Source organism: Heteronotia binoei, chromosome 1 (genome assembly GCF_032191835.1).
Source record: "Heteronotia binoei isolate CCM8104 ecotype False Entrance Well chromosome 1, APGP_CSIRO_Hbin_v1, whole genome shotgun sequence".
Lineage (NCBI taxonomy): Eukaryota > Metazoa > Chordata > Lepidosauria > Squamata > Gekkonidae > Heteronotia > Heteronotia binoei.
In genome coordinates, this window is record NC_083223.1 from 22,425,028 (window position 1) to 22,442,676 (window position 17,649).

Sequence of the window (17,649 nt, forward strand, 5' to 3'; positions counted from 1 at the left end):
GTAGGTGGTGCACAATTTATGCCCTTTGCATCTGCCGCAAAGGCCCTCTCTCCTCTTAGAGCTTTACGCTCAGGTGAGTTCATAGACGGTCATGCAAACTGAGCACATTAGCTGTGCTAATACACCATGAGGAGGCACATTACCTCCACTAGCACACCATGATCAGGGGTATATAGATATTGAGGGGCGTCATTTGAATTTAACTGCTGTCACGTCACATGTGCTTGACCAGCTGTAGGATGGGATGGATGGTCAGCAGATACGTGCAGGGATTTCAAGAGCAATGTTCACCTTACAAGTGTAGCTGACCTGTCCTTCCCCTTGTCAGATCCCTCCTCCACAGGGTCATTTTGTAGAAAAAGAGCTCATTAGCACAACTCATTTGCATAACTCATTTGCATATTCCACACACCCCTGACATCACCAGAAGGTGTACTAAATTATATCAGCTCAGCATCTACCTTAAAATATTCCTTGAATTATAATTGTCAAATGAAACCTTACTCCCATCATACTTTACTCCCATCATACTTTTAAAATTACTTTCTCCTATATAGCCACAGTGGCATGATGAAGATTTCTGTCTACTTTATATGTTTTGGTTATTTTCCCATTTTTTGTGAAGGGAAATATTAGCAAGTTTGTCAAATCTTAGAGTTCAGTAAAATTCTCACCGGGGGTCTGAACAATGGAGCCCAGAAGCAAGGGGTTTTTTTTGGGGGGGGGGCGGACAAGAAAGAAGGAGCGCAATAAAATTTAGAGGTTGTGGAGCTCCACTCCTGTGACCTCCTGCCGAACATGAGGCCTGGTTTAGAAGGTCAGAAACACCCCCTTTTAATATCACCCTTATATTGTATATACAGGACACTGCCTGTGGGGTGGGGTGGGGTGGCTCTGTATGTCAGAGAGGATATACGGTCCAGTAAGACTGAGGTCAGAGAATTAGATTCCCTTTTAGAAATGCTTTGGGTTGAAATAGAGGGCCCAAAAGGAAATTTAACTATGGGAGTTTGTTATCGCCCACCAAATCAAAAGAGAGAGGACGATTATAATATGATGGAGGGATTAAAGATAGCGGCTAAACGTAAAAACTGTGTCGTAATAGGTGATTTTAACTACCCGCAGATTGATTGGGTCAATATGTGTTCTGGTCGAGAGAAAGAGATTGAGTTTCTTGATGCTCTCAATGACTGTGCTATGGAGCAGATGGTCTCAGAACCTACCAGGGGTGGGGCGATCCTGGATCTGGTCCTAAGTAATGCCCAAGACTTGGTGAGAGACGTAAAAGTGATTGCGCCGCTTGGGAACAGTGACCATAATGTTATTGATTTCACCATTTGTATAAATAGGGAGTTGCCCAAAAAGACCGCCACAACCACATTTAACTTTAAAAGGGGTAAATTCTCTGAGATGAGGAGGCATGTGAGGAGGAAACTGAAAGGAAAGGTAAATACGGTCAAAACCCTTGGGGAAGCTTGGAGACTATTTAAAACTATAATCCTAGAAGCTCAGATAAAATACATACCACAAGTTAGGAAAGGCACAAACAGGTATAAGAAGAGGCCAGCATGGTTAACAAACAAAGTAATGGAAGCTGTAAAAGGTAAGAAGGACTCCTTTAAGCGGTGGAAAACCAGTCCAAGTGAGATTAATAAAAGGGAACACAGGCAGTGGCAAATCAAATGCAAGACTGTGATCAGGCAGGCAAAAAGGGACTATGAGGAGCATATTGCAAAAAACATAAAGACCAACAATAAAAATTTCTTCAAATATATTAGAAGTAGGAAACCAGCCAGGGAAGCAGTGGGGCCCTTGGATGACCATGGGGTAAAAGGATTACTGAAGGAGGATGGGGAAATGGCTGAGAAGCTGAATGCATTTTTTGCCTCCGTCTTCACCGTGGAAGATGAGAAGTGTTTGCCCGCCCCAGAACCACTAATATTGGAAGGGGTGTTGAAAGACCTGAGTCAGATTGAGGTGACAAAAGAGGAGGTCCTACAACTGATAGACAAATTAAAAACTAATAAGTCACCGGGTCCGGATGGCATACATCCGAGAGTTCTGAAAGAACTCAAAGTTGAACTTGTGGATCTTCTAACAAAAATCTGTAATCTTTCATTGAAATCTGCCTCCGTTCCTGAGGACTGGAAGGTAGCAAATGTCACCCCCATCTTTAAAAAGGGTTCCAGAGGAGATCCGGGAAATTACAGGCCAGTCAGTCTGACTTCAATACCGGGAAAGTTGGTAGAAACCATTATCAAGGACAGAATGAGTAGGCACATTGATGAACACGGGTTATTGAGGAAGACTCAGCATGGGTTCTGCAAGGGAAGATCTTGCCTCACTAACCTGTTACATTTCTTTGAGGGGGTGAACAAACATGTGGACAAAGGAGACCCGATAGATGTTGTTTACCTTGACTTCCGGAAAGCTTTTGATAAAGTTCCTCATCAAAGGCTCCTTAGAAAGCTTGAGAGTCATGGAGTAAAAGGACAGGTCCTCTTGTGGATCAAAAACTGGCTGAGTAATAGGAAGCAGAGAGTGAGTATAAATGGGCAGTCTTCGCAGTGGAGGACGGTAAGCAGTGGGGTGCCGCAGGGCTCGGTACTGGGTCCCATCCTCTTTAACTTGTTCATAAATGATTTAGAGTTGGGAGTGAGCAGTGAAGTGGCCAAATTTGCGGATGACACTAAATTGTTCAGGGTGGTGAGAACCAGAGAGGATTGTGAGGAACTCCAAAGGGATCTGTTGAGGCTGGGTGAGTGGGCGTCAACGTGGCAGATGCGGTTCAATGTGGCCAAGTGCAAAGTAATGCACATTGGGGCCAAGAATCCCAGCTACAAATACAAGTTGATGGGGTGTGAACTGGCAGAGACAGACCAAGAGAGAGATCTTGGGGTCATGGTAGATAATTCACTGAAAATGTCAAGACAGTGTGCGTTTGCAATAAAAAAGGCCAACGCCATGCTGGGAATTATTAGGAAGGGAATTGAAAACAAATCAGCCAGTATCATAATGCCTCTGTATAAATCGATGGTGCGGTCTCATTTGGAGTACTGTGTGCAGTTCTGGTCGCCGCACCTCAAAAAGGATATTATAGCATTGGAGAAAGTTCAGAAAAGGGCAACTAAAATGATTAAAGGGCTGGAACACCTTCCCTATGAAGAAAGGTTGAAACGCTTAGGGCTCTTTAGCTTGGAGAAACGTCGACTGAGGGGTGACATGATAGAAGTTTACAAGATAATGCATGGGATGGAGAAAGTAGAGAAAGAAGTACTTTTCTCCCTTTCTCACAATACAAGAACTCGTGGGCATTCGATGAAATTGCTGAGCAGACAGGTTAAAACGGATAAAAGGAAGTACTTCTTCACCCAAAGGGTGATTAACATGTGGAATTCACTGCCACAGGAGGTGGTGGCGTCCACAAGCATAGCCACCTTCAAGAAGGGGTTAGATAAAAATATGGAGCAGAGGTCCATCAGTGGCTATTAGCCACAGTGTGTGTGTGTGTGTGTGTGTGTGTGTGTATATATATATATATATATATATATATATATATATATATATATATATATATATATTTGGCCGCTGTGTGACACAGAATGTTGGACTGGATGGGCCATTGGCCTGATCTAACATGGCTTCTCTTATGTTCTTATGCCTGGACCAAAAGTAAACAAAATGGATGCCAGTCAGGGACTAGCCTGGTCAAATAGTTTAGAAGTAAGACAAGAGCAGCTGTCTGTCCACGGCTCTGAGAGATGCATAATTTAGGACAATGGGTCTCTCAAAACCTCTAGACCACTGTTTTCCATTTGCAGGGTCGGGACGCGGTACCAGGCCACGGAAGCCTCACTACCGAGTCACAAGAAAAGCCAAAGCTAGCCCCGCCCCCAGCAAAGCATGACCTCTGCTCTGCTTCCTTCCTTCCACCACCTCTCTGTTGTGCAGAGAAAAGCTAGCTTTGAAGAGTGACACAGGCTGCAAAGCCTGAGCTCCATTTGGCTTCCTTCCTTCCCTTGGCTCTGTGTTGTGCAGAGAAAAGCTAGCCTTGAAGACTGACACAGGCTGCAAAGCCTGAGCTCTGTTTGGCTTCCTTCCTTCCCCCGTCTCTGTGTTGTGCAGAGAGGAGCTGGGCTGCCTCTCCTTCTTTCTCCTCCTCTCCCAGTGTTTGAGAGAAAAGCTGGCATCCACTGGCACTTTAGATCCATGAAGTGTTCTTCAAGGTATGAGCTTTCATGTGCCTTGCAGTATGTTCTTTTGGGGAGATTTCCTGGGAGCCCTGGGTGGCAAAGAAGGTGTGTGTATTTTTTTCAGCTGGGAGGGGCGGGGAGTGAGCATTCCAGTAGCTATTTTTTTTTTTTACCAAACGACCCCTGTTGTTGCTGGCTGGGGTAATCTGATGGTGAGTAAGGCTTCCCCCCCCCCCTTTGTCTCCCCTTCTTTCTTTTTCCATCTGCAAGGGATGCTTTGTCTGTATTCTTGGTGCTGGGGGTGGGGGGAAGCAACAGTGGGAGGGCTTCTAGTGTCCTGGCCCCACTGGTGGACATTCTAGTGCTTTTGGGGCATTGTATGAGAGAATTTTGGACTGGATGGTCCACTGTCCTGATCTAACATGGCTTCTCTTATGTTCTTTCTTTCCATGCTTTTCTTTTCTTTTCTTTTCCTTTCCTTCCATTTCATTCTTTCCCTTTCGTTCTTTCCTTCCATTTTTACTGGATGAAACTTTTCTGTTCATCATACTGTTGTTGCAGACCAGGAGCTCTTTCAATGAAAAATTGGCACCCCCAGTTGTAGCCAGCTAGCCTTTCTATGAGATTTCTGTGTGAGTGAGTGAGAGGTGTGGGGCAGAAAGAGATTATTGGAGATTTCTGCTGTATATCTCAACAGCACTGGAAGTGATGGTACTATGAACTTGGCACCATTTTATTGGTCCTGCTTTGAACAGCTGTCTGACACCAAAATTAAACTCCTCCTGTAGATATTAAAAAGGATGAAAGAAGTTCACTGGCTAAATATCTGCACAACAGGTTGCTTGTAAAGGCATGGGAAACATAGCCAGTGAAAAGCTGTAAGCCCCTCATAAATATCCTTTTTGGGATAACTGCAGAAAAGCTTGTATGAACTTTATATAATTTGAAATTAATTCATTAATGGCAGTACAATTCTCTGCTACCTTTCACAGCAATGTCCCAGTGTTTCAGTCAAGGAAAAGTATGAAAAATAGCTGTCAAAAGATTTTCTTGAAACCAAGCAGGCTTGGTGGTAGATTGAGGAAGGGTTCCAGTAGTAGCAGAGAAGGAAGGGCCTACTAAATGTGTCAGCATATTTTGAGGTACAGCAGCTGCCAGGGATCCAGTGGGTGGTACACAGCACTGGCATTCCTGATGGCAATGGCAACAGCATTTCCCACTGGCCAGTGCTGTTGAGGAAAGGGTGTGTAGGTGGTGCAGGCAATTGAACATGGGCATTAGGAATGCTTGCAAGCTGGAGAAGAACACACAAACAGATAGGTGCATGCAGGTGTTAAAGTGGAAAGAGAGGACCGTGGAATGTATGAAAAAGTTGCAGACCACCCACTTTCCACCCTCATTTTGGCTCAGCATGAGTTTCACAGAGATTTTTCTGAAAACAAAGTTACTTCAAAGAAGAGGCAGGTTTGGGGGAGTGCCCTGGAAGTGACATCACTTGGCCCTTGACCTGGAAATGACACCACAGGAAATGATATAATTCCTGTCTCCTGGCTCCACCCCCAAAGTCTCCTGGCTCCACCTCCAAATTTTCGTGGGCCATGAAGGAGAAGTGTAAAAATAACCGGGCCACAGGAAAGAAAAGTTTGGGAAACCCTGCTCTAGACTCACCTTTGGATTAACCTCATCAACACCCAACCTTATTTCCCTTGCACCCACTTCCCTTAATGAAGCAACAGTTAATCAACACTTAATTCTAGTCACCTAACCCATTAGCCCTTCCTGCCCAGTACTTGTAGGGTCATCAAGCCTCTCCAAAACCTTTGTCCCGCTCAGAAAAGCCCATTAAGTTAATATTTTCCTGGCAAATACATCAACTTGTCCCAATGTACGTTTTGCTATATATCTGGAGTACTCTGCTTCCAAGCTGTGTGTGCAGGGCTTTTTTGGTAGAAAAAGCCCCTCAGAACTCATTTGCATATTAGGCCACACCCATCGACATCATTGTTTCACACAGGGTTTTTTTGTAGAATAAGCCCAGCAGGAATTTATTTACATATTAAGCCACACCCTTGGCACCAAGCCAGCCAGAACTGCATTCCTGTGTGTTTCTGCAAAAAAAAAAATCCCTCTGTGTATGTATGTGTATATGACCACATACACCCCTACTTTGTGGATTTCTTTTTCTTTCCTGAACAGAACAAAACACTGGCTGTTTTGCTCTTCAACTTGCTGCTTTCACAGATTGGTAAATATTATCTTTTCCGAAAAAGCTTTTCCATTTCTACCCTGCCTTTCTCAGTTAGCCTCAGGTAAGATAACTGATGTTATCTTTAGAACAAAGCAGCAGACAAATAGCATCTTTAAGACCAACTAAGTTTTATTCAGAATGTAAGCTTTCATATGCTCTAAGCATACAACATTATCTTTGTTTGTGTATGTCTATTGTATGTATGTTTTGTTTTATTCTTTCCCTTTAATAAAAACCTTTTTCTGGTTGAACATCTGCCTGGTTTATTTGGGGGCTCTCTAAAAGGGAAAAGTCCCCATATACCTAGGTGGAGAATCCCAGTTACTCTCTCTTGCTCTGTCTCCTTAAAGCAATCCCTTCAACTAATTAGAAGACTGCCTATTAGGTAAAACCCTCCCCCTACCTCTTGGTCAGTTTGGATGCAATACAGGAAATTTTGCCAAGTAGGCTAAGGTCTCGCGGAAGGTAATGGGTAGCCCCTCAATGGATCAGTATCACAGCCCCAAATTGCTAAGTTTGCTGCTACCCCTAATTCCTAGAGTGAAGAAAACTCTAAAAAGCTCAAATCAAGTTTCCCTGCACCACATCTGTGTGAAGTATTCTGTATTCCTCATGCTTCTTTTTGACACATCGCTGCATTCTTTCTCCTCAGGAGAACTGGGCATGCAGCCACAACAGACAGAAAAGCCTATGATCGTTCTCCAACTATGAACTCTTGTCTTCATTGAGGTGTCTCTTCCTTTTCACCAGGTGGCAACTTCCAAAGCCAATGAATAAAGAGCTCACAAGTGATAAAATAATATGTTATGCCAGTAAAGGTTTTTGGAATTGGAATTGGATAAAACAATATGATACAATTTAAACATTTACCCTGACACCAAGCGTATTGACACGGGAGGTTTTCAAAATACTTTTTCAACATTAAATATGTTTTCAAACACCAGTTATCTCAACAGTATCAGTTTTTATTCTTCCCTGAAGTTTCTACACACAGTGCCATTTCCGGTCTTGGGCAGATAAACATGTTATTATAATATAAAATGTTTATAACAGTTTTCAAAAGTGGTTTGCAGTGACAAATAAGCCTTTGGAAATTTCTTGTAATGTTCCCATTTTTCAGCATAAAGAACTAAGGCAGAGAGACAAAATGATTCATCTGAGGCCATGCAGCATCTTCAAGATTTAAATTTGCTTCCAACTGTGCTGCCCTCATTCCCAGCAATGAGGAAGGAGACAGGGGGAGAGGGAGATTACCACTCTAGCAAGGCAAAAGCTTCTTGATTGGTTCATTCTCCTAGCTAATCTTCACACCAAGAGATAGGGCTGCTAAGCCCCCAGGCCAGGCAGGGGTTCTCCTGCCCTGGAGGTTCCCAACCCAGCGACCCACATTGGGCCGGTGGGGGAAACCTCCTCTGATGTTGCCAGCACGATGACATCACCCACAAGTGACATCATCACGCCGCTGATGCCGCATCCTGGCTGCTCTAGCTATTTCCGGGAAAACTCTATGGATTTTTCCAGATGCTTTAGCAATTTGGGAGGGAAAACTCTATGGTACAATAGGTACCAGAGTTTTCCCTCCCAAATTGTTAGAGATTTTCCCGGAAATGTCTAGAGCGGCCAGCACGCAACGTCACCAGTGCAATGATGTCACTTGCAGGTGACATCAGCACGCCACACATGCTTTGTGCATGCAAAAAAAGTCCACTGCTGCAGGGGACTTGGCAACCCTACCAAGAGATGCCCATCCATTTGCCTTACCTCAGCTCACAATTTCTTGGGACCACTAATTTCAATTTGAAGTTACATTCTTGATCATCAGCTAGCACCGCGTGGCCATGCTGCAGAGACGACCAGGGGGAATCCCCTGGTCACTCGGCACAGCGCGCGAAAGGACTCCGCCAATCAAGATCTGTGGCGGGAAGTTTGACTGGCCAGGATTGGTCTGGGCCAGCTGGGGGGCCGTTCCGGGCTATGTGTATATAAAGCGGGTCCCAGCTTGCATTGCCCCTGTTCTGTGATGTACCTTCGAATAAAGTATGTTGCCTTCTGCATGTCTCGTCACTGGGTACATTACAATATCCCTACACAAGAGTCTTTTCTAGCCCCTTCCTGGCTACTCTTCCCCATCTCTTTCTGGTTTATTCCTAAATCGCCTTGTAATTTTTTTCTATGTTTACTTCTTCTGACAGTAAGAAAACTGTAGTTCAGTAGAAGCTGGGGAGATGTCAAATAAAATGGGTGTTCAGTGGCTCATCTCTGCAGCACTATGATTAAGGAGTGGGCATTTCCCCATGGGAGATTTTTCAAGCTCTTCTTGCTTCTGTTACAAAATCACCTGAAAACAATTGCAAAAATAAAGTCCGTTGCTTCAAAGCAAGGATTTCGCAAGCACAGGTGCAGCCAGGCAGAAAAGTACCCTTGAGCAAACATACGATCCAAGTGGGACAAAAACCAGGCAGTCTTGGCTATGGAAACATTTGGACAAGGAGTCTTGACAGCAGCTACAGCTTCGGCCTACCCCTGTGAAGTAACATTAGTAATCCCCAATAAATAATAAAAGACCAAAAAAAAGTTATCCATTACAGTCACACAGATGAAAACTTCTGGCCACAATCCTAACCCAAGGCCTAGCAGCAGATGAGGCGATAAACCTCTTTGTGACCTGTAGCATTTCGAAATACTGCAGCTGGAGCCTCCCATGACAGAATGCTCATCTATATTTTTTAAAAAGCACCTCTCTTCTCACGATACTGTGGTTAAATGTCATTGTCTGACTTTCTGCGGAGAAATGTATGGTCCTGTGAGCCTCTTCCTGCAGTCTCAGGAACTACAACCCTGATGTGTCTATTCCTAGTTCTTTCTCTACTTTGTCCCACTCACTACCACTATGTGTTTCTGTCCCAGTTGCTGCTGCTCTGATTGCCGAGGCCGACGCTCTAGTACGTTAGTTGCCAGGCAACCTTGCCATAGTAGGGTTTCCGGGTCCCTTGGATGAGTGGGCAGGGGATGGGGGGCTGCACTTACCAGGAATGGGAAGAAGCTGGAAATAAACACAACAAGCCTGTGTCACCCAGAGGTGATGTAGGTATGTTGAAGATGTTGGAGTCAATGCTCTATTTGTGGTCAAAACTCTATGGTAAAATTAGCTTCTTGCCATAGAGTTTTGCCCTAAAGCCAGAGCACCACCCCCATGCATCACTAATGTGCCTAGGTCACTTCCAGGTGACATAAGTATGTCACATTTATTTTTGGTTTCTTGCCTTTTCGGCAGGTAATTTTCCCCAGTCCGGGATAGACCTGAACCAGGGGGAGGGGCTCCAAACTGGGGGATCCCCTGCCCTCAACTGGGGACTAGCAGCCCTACAGTGTAGTGACTGTCATCTCATGATATTGTGTGAGTTCTCAGCATTGTCCAATTTGGGTAATATTCAACCCCCCCGTTTAAAAAAAAAAAATTTGCAACCCCCCCCCTTTATAAAAATATGCAGGGCTTTTTTGTAGAAGAAGCCCAACAGGAACTCATTTGCATATTAGCCCACACCCCCAACATCACACTGTTTCACACAGGGATTTTTTAAAAGAAAAAGCCCAGTAATAACTCATTTGCATATTAGACCACACCCCCTGATGCCAAGCCAGCTGGAACTATGTTCCTGTGCGTTCCTGCTCGGGGGCGGGGGAGCCCTGGGAATATGTCTCTCCTCTGCACATGTCATAATTATGTGGGGTTTTGTACCTGTATTTTCAGCTGTGTTCAGAATTAGATATGATTTTAATTTTCCTTTGAGGAAAATAACTTTTTAAGGTATTCATGTCACTTGTATAGTCCATATTCCAAATCAAACCTGAGGGCCTGAAATCAGCTTAAATGTCTTACTCTTTCTGCCTCTCTTGGGAGGTTCATGTCCAAGTATTGTGCCTCAAATGACTTGCAGTAGATCAAGTCGTCAGATGTAAAGTCAAGTGACATGACTGGCTATTTTCCAGTGCTTAAAACTGTATGACCAATTATGTAATCAGAATGTTTTGAGATCATTCCATTTGCGGTATCCTTTCCCTTCTGATTTCTCCTTCTCTAGGGCACACTTTTAGAAAAAGACAGAGCACCTAGCTTGTGTTTTCAACCCACTCAGAAATGTTTCAGAGATCTCCTTTGTCCCACATCCACTATGTTGCACACCACCCTATTTCAGAGGTTGAAATAAATTAGCACTATTTATTTTCTTGGTTGTATGAGATTGGCCACAACAGCATGTTCTCATCATTCATGCTGTTCTGCTCAGAACTCGACATATATCACAAATATACAGCCCGCTAAATCGTATTGTGCTGTGATTAGTCCACAGCAGGAATTGCTGTAGAAGTAATTTAGCTCACAAATTGGTAGTGTGTAATTATGCCACCACAGAATGAGAGGAAAGGAAGGGGGTTCACCCCACACTCTCTCTGTTTTTCCTTGTTTCATCCCTCTCTCACAAACCAACTTGTACTGGATAGGGCTGTACTCCAACTTCCCAACCACCAGGGATGGAATTCTAGCAGGAGGTCCTTTGCATATTAGGCCACACTCCCCTGATGCAGCCAGTCCTCCAAGAGCTTACAAGGCTCTGTTTTGTAAGCTCTTGGAGGATTGGCTACATCAGGGGTGTGTGGCCTAATATGCAAAGGACCTCCTGCTAGAATTCCACCCCTGCCTACCACTATGGGCCTAACTGACACTTGAGGTGTGCTCTGGAATCTGTTCATTTTGAGCAAAGTTTTGGAGAAACTTTAGCAGTCTGAATACCCTAGTTTAGCCCAAGTTTGTCAGAGCATAGATGTTAATCAGGGTTGGCCACAGTCAGTACTTGGATGGGAGACCATCACAGAATCCAGGAGAGCTATGCAGAGCAAGGCAACGGCAAATCATTTCTGCTTTTCCCTTGCCTTGAAAACCACATGGTCCTGGAGTTGGCATTAGTTGGTTATGACCTGAAGACACACAATTATTTATTATTTAGAGAAGCTTGTGGCCAAGCAGCTTTTGGTATTAATGGCAGAAACTGATTATTTTAATCCTTTTCAATCTGGCTTTTGCCCAGATCATGGCAAAGTCCAGTTCAAATACCTTTAATGGCATATACCAATAAAATAAATGAGCAAGAAGGCGTTACAGCAAAATAAGGCAGATTATACAAAAAAAATTGTCTATCTTAAACCGCTTCAGCCAAGAACTTGTCAAACAGAGCTGTAATGTCCTGGTTTGTGTTGTTTAATAAATATTGTATTATTCTGTCATTGTTAATACAATGTTTAGGGTATCGTGGGGAAGAGAAGAGTCTCTCGCATGAGACTGCATGCAATTGACAATCCAGAATGATGTGATGGATTGAATCTATTGATTTTAAAGGACAGATACATTGCCTTTCATGGAAAGGAACTTTGTTGTACTGGCATATTAATATTTTTGAAGGGAAGGTGTTTAGTTAGGGTTGCCAAGTCCCCAGCTTCCCGGAGTGGGGGAATTTTGTGCGCACAAAGCGTGCGTGGGGTGCAATGATGTCACCCAGAAGTGACATCATCAAAATGGTGGCACCTGTGCGGGACGGCTGTAGGTGTTAACTCTATACCATAGAGTTTTCCCTCCCAAATGGCTAGAGGCTCCAGGAAAACCATAGAGTTTCCCAGAAATGCCTAGAGCAGCCCCGCACGGGTGCCGCCATTTTGATGACATCACTTCCAGGTGACATCATTGCACCAGCAATGTGGGCCACTCTGGATCGGGGCTTGGCAGCCCTATGTTTAGTCAGGCCAAACTGAAAGCTCTACAATGGGAAGGGAGGTGTAGGTTATAAAAGTAACATTTCCCCATGCTGGAGAGAAGGCTTCAGCTTGGCCTGAGAAGAGAAATACAGTTGCAAAGCATTTAACTTTTGAAATTCTAGATCAACTTTGCTTGATAGTTCGAAAAATAGTAAATCCATTAAGGGGAAGGAAGAAATCTATTGAAAAACCCAGTTGCTGGCTTTTCTTTTTGATGGTTGAGAGCTAAACAACGCTATATGGATCACTTTTTAACCTTGAGAGTAAAGAGTTTGGAGAAATTCTAAAGAATGACCTAAGTCATGGCACAGAATCCTTGAGCCTGGATGTTCAGACATGGTGGTAGCCAGAACTGTTTTTTCCTATTCAGGTTGGTTGGTCACCTGCAGCTTTTTCGAAAAGGCAAACAGTAGAAAAAGCTGGAGCTGGCCAAGGCCCAACATGGATGTAAGTAGTGGTAGTAGTTTGGTGTAGTGGTTAAGTGTGCGGACTCTTTTCTGGGAGAACCAGGTTTGATTCCTCACTCCTCCACTTGCACCTGCTGGAATGGCTTTTGGATCAGAGGTCGTCCTTGAAAGGGCAGCTGCTGTGAGAGCCCTCTCAGCCCCACCCACCTCACAGGTTGTCTGTTGTGAGGGAGGAAGATAAAGGAGATTGTAAGCCACTCTGAGACTCTGAAATTCAGAGTGGAGAGTGAGATATAAATCCAATATCTTCTTCTTCTTCTGCAAAACACATTGACCACAGTGAGTTTTTAAAATATCCACTATTTTTGTTATTTATTTATTTATATTTATTAAAACACTTGTGTGCCATATTTCCACCTGATCAGGTCCACAGCCCTTGTGGGATCAAAGCTACTATTATTTGCTCCCAGGGGGTACAACCAACAAGTCTCTTCCAATCTGGAATAGCATCCCTGGACAACAATGCATGGATTCACTGCTGGCAGAGCAGTAAGCTCTCTTTGTTACCATGACTGCCGCAACATGGACTCTAAAATGGCTCTTACTTTTGCTTGGTTGGATTTGGCTTGAGTCTTCCTCTACTGCCGCTCTATTCATTAGCCAGTTGCTTCATAGCACCTAGTTCTGTTGAGAACAGGACACTTGATCTCAAGGGAGGTGGCACTTAGAAGCAGTTGTGTCTGCAGCCTCCAAGGCATCCTGATTATCCTAACTTGCCCAGAAGACCAAACCCACTCTGTGTGCAGCTATATGCATTGGGCTCGGTGTCAGCTGAGACAGGGCTGGATGAGAAACTGCTTTTGCTTTGTGCTGGCTTTTTGCTTTGACTTTTGTCAGGCTTGTAATGGCCTGGAAAGAGGGTATATAGATCTGGCTCACCCAGGTACAATCAGATTTGACACATACCTGTTGTCATGTGTCTATCAATAAACCTTTCCTGATCATCAGCAAGAGGCTTGCTTATTGAGGACATCTCAATATTATTGAGGACATAGTCCTTGTTTATTGAGGACATAGACAAGGAGTGAGCAATATGCCAACAGATACCCCATTCTGCTTTGAAAGCCCAGCACCAGGGAAAAAACAATGAGAATTCCAGGAGCTTGGTACAGGCTGTGTGGAATCATGATTGATCAAGGGAACACCTTTCTTGGCCTCCACAACATGCCTGCTATTGTGGAGAGGCTGTGGCTAGGGGAGGGGCCATGTTTTAATGGCTGAGCATCTGTTTGGCATACTGATGGTCCCAGGTTCAATCCCCTTAATCTCCAGCTAAAGAGATCAAATGGTAAGTTATGCGAGAGACCTCTGCTTGTGACCCTGGAGAGCCACTGCCGGCTTGAGTAGACAATACTGACCTTCGTAGACCAATAATCTAATTTAGTATAAGGCAGCTTCGTGTGTTGTACCAAGCACAACTGGAATATTCCCATACCATATCAGTACAGTCATCCAAGATTTAGTTTGGTAGTTGTCTTATTATTTATCGATTTGACATTCTATGGAAGGACCATTGGCACGGAAGGTCATTCTGGTAAGTAATTCCAGGTAGCTGAAAAGAGGACGGGAAAGGAGCACAGCACCCAAACTTCTGAATCTAACCTCCTCTGGCTTATCTGCCCATCACCATGTTTATCTCCACCAGTCATGCTTATAATGTTACTAGAAATACCACTCTATTTATCACACCATTCCTGCATTCTCAGTCTATACACATAACATAACCTGGTTTCTATCACGCTGGGACTCAATCAATGAGCAGCAAAATTGGCCAAAAAGAAACTGATAAACCATCTGTGTTTTTACTACAAACCTATTCAGTCCCATCCACCCTCAAACTCCTGAATCCTGTGGTGTGTTAAGGATCTAGCTGTGATATCATGTCTATGACCCTTACATAGAAAACTAAGCCAGATGTGTTTACAATACCTAACCCTGAAATTATTTGTTTTCCTGAGACTAGAACAGGGTAGCCAAACATGCTTAATGTCAGAGCCACATAGAATAAATATCAGAAATGTGAGAGGGAGGGAGGGAGGGAGGGAGGAAGGAAGGAAGGAAGGAAGGAAGGAAGGAAGGAAGGAAGGAAGGAAGGAAGGAAGGAAGGAAGGAAGAAAGGAAGGAAGGAAGGAAAATATAGGAGGAGGGGGGAGGGAGGGAGAGGTGGAAGGAAAGCTTTAACTTTAACTGCATTCTCCAAGCTGCCTGCTGGCTTTGTCGGCATATGAAGTAGAAATACCTTAACAAGACAGCAACTTGTAGACAGATCATGTTGATCTATCTGACAGGTAAAGATCACATGACTGGACATATTGTATCAGCCTGCAGGTGGTGCTTCAGTGACTCAGCATGTCTGTGCTGATTGGGTAAAAGGACACTTAACTCTGTATATAAGTCTGTGTTATACTTGCCAGGGTGTGCCATTGTGGTATCAGGTGTCTGGTGAAGCAGTGTGTCTGTAAGAATTATGACTGACTATAAGGACTATGTATATATATTGTAAATAAAATTGTAAATAGTACCAACCTCTGCTGGTGTGTGTGCACACTGTTTTGGAGCTACATCTACCCTGCTACAGAACCTCCATCAGGCTTGGCTTGGAGAAGTGATTTAAATACAAGAACTCGTGGGCATTCGATGAAATTGCTGAGCAGACAGGTTAAAACGGAAAAAAGGAAGTACTTCTTCACCCAAAGGGTGATTAACATGTGGAATTCACTGCCACAGGAGGTGGTGGCGGCCACAAGTATAGCCACAAGTATAGCCACCTTCAAGAGGGGTTTAGATAAAAATATGGAGCGCAGGTCCATCAGTGGCTATTAGCCACAGTGTGTGTGTATATATAAAATTTTTTGCCACTGTGTGACACAGAGTGTTGGACTGGATGGGCCGTTGGCCTGATCCAACATGGCTTCTCTTATGTTCTTAAAGAGACAAATGCCTTCTCCAAGCCAGCCAACAGGGTGGTGGAGGCTTCAAGAGCCACACAATATGTATGAAAGAGCCACATTTGGCTCCTGAGCCACAGTTTGGCCACCCCTAAACTAGAACAATGAGCAGAAATATTACCAGTATTCAGGGTTTACCTTTCCTCAAGACTTACTCAGATCTTTGTCATCTCACTGTCCTTTAAGACAGAAGATGCATCCACTATTCCAGTTTTTCCCGTACAGAATCACCAGCAAAAGGTTTTCTTTTAATACAGATAGCACAGAATTAGATCTCAGCATCACATGAAACTGCCCTATACTGAATCAGATCCTTGGTCCATCAAAGTCAATATTTCTCAGACTAGCAGTGGCTCTCCAGGGTCTCAGGCCAAGGTCGCATCACCTACTGCCAGATCTTCTAACTGGAGATATTAGGGATTGAACTTGGGACCAGAGGTTTTTTTTGTAGCAGGGGCTCCTTTGCATATTAGGCCACGCATCCCCGATGTAGCCGGTCCTCCAAGAGCTTACAGGGCTCTTAGTACAGGGCCTACTGTAAGCTTTTGGAGGATTGGCTACATCAGGGGTGTGTGGCATAATATGCAAAGGAGGCCCTGCTACCAAAAAAAGCCTGCTGGGACCTTCTGTGTGTCAAGCAGAGGCTCTATCATTTCTTAACCGGTTCTTAAAATCTTCTGAAAACTTCTACTAAGAGACAATTTAAATGTCTTTATGTTTTAATGGTTTGAAATAATGATCCATTTACAGAATTACTCTTTTCAAGTAAGTGAAGAATAATTCAATAAGACTCTTTCCCAAATCTTTAACTTTGATTTTTTGGGGGGAAAGGGCATATTTTTACTGTTAAGAATTAATAATGATCACAAGGCAAAATTTCCTTTGATAAACTAGCCTATTTCTCAAAGATTAACCATGGCTCCAGTTTAAAAAATGATCATTCCAGTGCTTTCTGTCAGCTATCAAAAGAGCCCCAAGCTCTTGTAATACCAGACATTCTTGCCACGAGCTATGAGGCGATTTTGACGCTTGGATGAAGGCATATAAAGCACAGGCTAGAAAGATTATGGGAGCATATGAAGAAACACCAAAAATCTCCATACTGATGATGCATGAACAGGAGAATAGTGATAGCACAAAAAAAAAATCACCGAAAGGAAGATAAATCATAATATATTGCTAGATTTAAGGGATAAAAATTAACCTGCCACAAATATGTTTCAGCCTCTGACTTCCATGCAGAATGGGTTGCTAGAGAAATATCACACAAAGATTCATCCTTCAGAGAGCTAATAACAAGCGCCTCGCTACAGAACGTCAGAGGTCAAGTCACATTTTTCAAACATCAAAAGGGAATGGCATGACTCGGAGGATTAATAATAGGCTAGGAAGCTTAGGACTGGTAGGTTCGAGTTGAGACCTGCTTTTGCTTCCAGCCCTGTTCAGCGAGGGTCAGGCTAACTCAACCTGCAACACAGTATGCAAAATGTGGTGAGTCTTTTGCAACCCATCTGCTGTTCTCAATAGCAGCTGCTGAGTCAGAGTGATTTTGGATGGACCAGAGGGGAAAGCGATCCAGACTAATAAAAATACATCTGGCTGTAGGGGTGAAGTCAGGGATGCGAGACTTCAGGTGGGACCTGGGGACCCCCCAGAATTACAGCTCACTTCCAGACTACAGAGATCAGTTCTCTTGAAGAAAATGGATGCTTTGAAGGGTGGACTTTACGGCATCGTACCCTGCTGAGGTCTCTGTCCTGCCCAGTTCCATCCCCAAATCTTTAGAAGTTCACCAACTAGGGTTGTCAAGTCTTGCTTTGGCTGCAGCAGAGACTGCATTCATGCACACAAAGTGCACATACGCAGCGATGACATTACCCGGAAGTGATGTCATCACACAGGGCACGTTGCACTGGGGCGCTCTAGGATTCAGGTTAAAACTCTATAGTACCATAGAGTTTTTTCTGAATGCTAGAGTGTCCCTTGCA